The following is a 5,389-nucleotide window of genomic DNA, read 5'->3' on the forward strand; positions in this document are numbered from 1 at the left end:
CATTATATCATGTATATTATATCATGTTGAATAAGTTTAATGCTAAAATTTAAGTCAGACGAAGAGCGGCGAAGCTGCAATGTATCTAAATATTTGTACTGCAAATGGTAAGCACGTAATTAAGATAAATTTAAAAGCGAAAGAAAAAGCGAAGATATACATCATCGAAAATTACAGCATGATTGCATTATTACAAAAGAGCTTATTCCGATCTTTTCATGGACTCGATAAATTTTACGATTTCGGAGTATCGCGCGATATTATACGGCTGCCCCGAATATCGCCGAATAATCGGAGCGATATTTATGTCGCGGACGACGAGGGTGGTCTCTTTTCTCTTGGGAAACCGCGTGTTCGACTCGATAAACGTATATGAAAACGATGATGACGGTGACAAGCAATGGTTGACGCTGCGATTCTGAAGGAAGTCGGTGGAAAAGGGTAAACTTCGAGAGCCAAATGAAGCCCTGTCGGTCTTTCCGCACTTCCGTTCACTCAAATATTATCCAAAATTAATGTTAACATTAATATTTACATACATAGAACTTATTCGAAAAAATTTTTATACAGCTGACTATTTTGATTCAAATGTGTAATAATATATTAAATTACATTATATTGTATATTTGCATTATTTTGTATTAGTTCCTTTTGCGGTATATTATGATACTTGAAGAAAATTCTTGCGTGCATTTACTTATTCAATTTAATAAAATCTCTCTCTCTCTCTCTCTCTCTCTCTCTCTTTCTCTCTCTGGTCAGCAGAAGTTCAGGATTGATAAATGCATGCGTGGGTTTCATTTTCAGTCTCCGCATAGACGATCATATCTCACATTACTATGGCTTATTGAGTTGATTAAATGCGGATGACAGAAGAAAGTTATAGTTTGGCTGTTTTTTATATTTTATTCTTAATTCTGGAACTCCTCTTTACCTGGCTGACAAATTAAATTTCTGTCCGAAACCTTGAACTACTTCTTGTGCTTCTCTTCTTGATCTTACTATTCCTATCTGCAGAACGTCTTCGTACTAGCAGTTCTTTGTTCATGCCGCTTCCTGAAACTCTCTTCCTAGGATCAGAGAATCGGAGTTCCTCTCCTCTTTCAAGCTCTCTTCTGTCATCTACATCGTGGGGAATGTTGGAACATCAACTTAATTCACATTCAGCACTGTCTTGACTGCGTTTTCTGTTTGCATTTTTCATCTTCATTAGAATTTTTGTATTTTATTTTCTTTTTTTTCTTTTTTATATATTTCTGGAATTTACTTTTAACTATTCAATTTTTATTTATCTTTTTATTCACTTATTGTTTATTTTTATTTTTATTTCATTACTGTATGTATCATATTTATCTTCATCTCCACTATTGCAATATCACAATTCATTTCAACAATTACTCACCTCATCTTCTTGATACTGTTGTTATAGTTATTTCATTTCCATTAGTATTTTTGTATTTTTGTACTTTTTCTTTTTTTATTTTATTTTTCTTTGTATGTTAAAGTTATAATCTTATTATTGTACTTTTACTGTATTTTCTTTACGCACAGTTCTTAGAAGGCTCGCCCTTAGAACTGCAATAAATGCTCAATCAATCAATTAATCAATCAATCAATCAATCAATCAATCAATCAATCAATCAATCAATTAATTATCTCTCTCTCTCTCTCTCTCTCTCTCTCTCTTTTCATTCTTATAATTTTATATTAAAAAATTTTAATTAGACTGTCGGCATCAATTTTTCTTTTTAAAAAGAGGAATGGTTCATTCATAAGAAGTCCTCTGTTTTCAAAATCTTAAAAAGGTTAATTCTAAAGTTTAAGCCTTTCTTATTTCACGTTAGAAGATTAGCAACGTTTAGATTCCGCTGTCGTCCCACCGCCAATGTCACACGACGTGTGCAGGGTGTATGCTTTGTTTTTGTCGTATCAAATAAAATCCGGACGGACATGTGTTCGCCAGACGTCTCCTGAAGGTGCATGGGAATTGAAAATTACGCATTTCATTAGAGCCTACTCTACAAGGAGTATAAAAGATTTCTATTATAGAGTTGAACCCTCCCGAAATTCTAAATCATAGATAATTAACAGGGTGAAAATGATTGTCTAAAGAATAATGAACCGACTGAATTTTCTACGAACAACAATAACGTAAAATTAACTAATATCTTAAACGCTATAATTAAAAAATTGTAAAATGTCATTTGGTTTAAATATAGAGAATCAAATTTTGCATCCAATTTTCTATTCTCTTTTTCTCATTTTTTATAGCGAATTTCTTATTACACGCAAGAAAAAGACATAGCGAGGCCTTATAGAAAGAGAATTTCAATTGAATTTATTCAACAAAATGAAGATGAAATTAAGAGTGCTTTCCAGCAAAAGATAAGATACAGTAGATAATACAGAGTGAAATACAATGAATCATTACATCCTTGTTTGCTAAATGAATATGATATGATCATTGTGTCACACTGTGTCGCTTGCTGGAAAGCATCATAAATTTATCTGATGTAGATTTTTTAAAAGAAACTGACAGTTGTAATCTTTGAGAAAATGCTATAAACTTCTGTTTGCTAAATAGACTGATTATCTTAATAATTTACTGTCTTATTTAATCACATTTATATTAATATTTCAGAACATATTTTTCTAAACAAATATTTGCAAATATGTTTATATGGAAACAGAGAGGTTAACTTCATTTTTTGCGTTTCCATTTCAATTGCGACTTAGTGTTTAAACTGTAGTTTTTTCTTTCAATCTGTCTGTGGTTATTTTAAATCGCATTAGTTTTTTGAACGTAATCTCACAGATCATAGAAACTTTGAAATATTCAAGCCACTTCAGGAAAAAAATGTTAAAAAAATATTGAAATTAAAAACCCAACGAATTACACGAGAAATTTTATAGAAAATATAAGAACATACAAAAGATAATATTTACAATCCGTTGCCTTTCTCTGTTTTCTTTTTTCATTTTTCCCTTGTTGATTTAGCTCGGAAATACGTGACCTGCTTAAAAGAATAGAATTACAACAGTAGTTTTAAAATACAATAAAATCAATAAAATTACGCGTATACATATATGTCATCTTTTAAACCTAAATCTTCACAGGTGTCTTTTGTTTTTGAAATATAATTCAGCTTTTTGAGTGAAAATTCAAATTAAAAAGAAATAACTAGGGGGCAGATCAAAACCGTGGATCTGTTTGCTTAAACATTTAAATATAAACACGCGATCACTTTCTTTGAGTCGAGAAAAATATCACAAATAAACATTGTGAAAAATTAGACAATTGACATAACAAATGTATCAATATGGAATATTTATTTCAGAGAACAAATATTTTAATTATATAAAATAATAAATACATTTTTCGAATTAATCAGGAAAATTCTATGCAACTTGCAGTCACGTCAGTTTACGTTACGTGGGTTATAAAAACAATTCGTAATGGATATTCACCAGGATAAGGGGAGGGAATTTAGAAACTCATGCAAATGGGACCTCCAGCTGAGGAAGTCTGGAAGGGCCCACGAGGCTGCCCGTGAGGCCCTTTTTTTGTCGACAGTTGACGATCGTAAGCATTGCGGCCCACGGAACCTCCTGACCAGTGACGTATAGTCTTATACCCCCTTGAAGACGCGTTAATTCAAGTGTTCTAAGCTTCCCGCCATCGCGGACACGAACAAAATGGCGACGGGATCGCGCACATCCCGCGGGATCTTTTTTGTCCGCCCTGTGCCTTAACAGATCGAAGATGTCAGCTCTTAATAGACGTTATGGCTCTGTGTGTGGCGAACCCTTTTTTTTTATAACGGTTCAGCCCTTTGCTCTCTATTCGCCTCTCCCCGCCTGCGATTTATATGATGCAAGAAATTCAGTTTTGAATCTTGTATATAAACTATAAAAAAACCAGAAAATCTTTAATTATTTATTAACTTAAGTCAAATTCTGGTATATGATCTAAATTGAAAAATTTGTAGACAAAATTCTATTGTGGTTGTCCTCAACAGTACAAAACTTGCAGCAATTTGCAGAAGGTTTGCTGTTAATGATCGCGGAACGTTCCGAAAAACAAGAAAAAACCTGAAATAGAAACTAAACATTTTGCGATATTTCACAAAATGGCATCTTTTATGTCCGGCCAGTTGTGAGAACTATCGTGATTAAGTATCAAGGGAAATGACATTGTACCATATAAGTGCCTAAATCTTCTTTTGTGTGTTGAGATAAAGCTGGAATCGGATTCGCCAGTCGTTGTCGTCCCTTCGAACACGATCTCGATGCTCATAAATCACGGCGCGGATACCATCGCAAAGATTCGCCAACTGTTCTTCAGGACCAAATAAGCTCCGCCTCGAAGAGGTAGGCTAGCGGCGGTCCAGGGACAAAGCTAGTAATGACGTATCGGAGTTTTTCTTCTGAGTAACCTCACTCCGCCGGATTTTCGAACCTTCGCAGGTCGGAGGTCAGATTGTCCGGCGGCAAATAATCCTGGCTCCCGGAATCTGAGGAGGATTGCCAGCGGGACACGCGACACTTTTCCACGTACCAAGGAAGCGTGCCCTTTATTTTTCCTTTTTGCTACTGGAACCCTGTAGACCCATAGCAGAGACACTAAAGCTCTCTTGACGAAAGATTCATTGTTGCTTTTTCAGGATGTTTCTCTAGCTGTATACGAACGATTGAACATATTATGTAACCTTTCTTCTTCCTCCGTATCGGGAATAAGCATGAGAAACAATTGTATGTGAACCCCTCAACGAAAAATGCTTAAGTACAACAATAAGTTACGATAAAATGAGTCGTTCCTGATTGAAAAATGATTACAAAAAGTTATTTTTCAATCAGAAACAACTCTTTTTATCATGTCTTATTATTCTGAGTTGAGCAAATTGAAAAATGATAATAATTATTTAAAGCCGAAGATCATAAATCTTGGTATAATGCATAAAGCATAAAAAATTGATCCATCGAAATTTTTCCTTTCAATGAAATAAAAAACTCTGATTGATCAATTCTCTTATGTTTTATGACTCCGCCATTTTTGTTACCGCCATCTTTTTATTCCAGGTATATTTACCTGTCCAACGTGTCTACCTGTCAGGTGCGCCTCTAAAGATGGTCGTCTAATCGTTCCACCTTTAGTTATGTACAAGCTATCTTCAGCCATAACTTCAGCCTTAGTTCTTTACTATTAGCTTTTTTTCCATTTATTTAAAATATATAAAAATTTGCGTCATTTTATATAATTTAAACAACAGATATTTTAATAGATATAATTAAAAATTGTTGAAATACGTTTAAAAAAAAAGAAATTAAATAATATTTAAGAAAAGATTTAAACATATATATATGTTTATTGTATGATTTATTGTAGAGA

Source organism: Trachymyrmex septentrionalis, unplaced genomic scaffold (genome assembly GCF_001594115.1).
Source record: "Trachymyrmex septentrionalis isolate Tsep2-gDNA-1 unplaced genomic scaffold, Tsep1.0 scaffold127, whole genome shotgun sequence".
Taxonomy (NCBI): Eukaryota; Metazoa; Arthropoda; class Insecta; order Hymenoptera; family Formicidae; genus Trachymyrmex; species Trachymyrmex septentrionalis.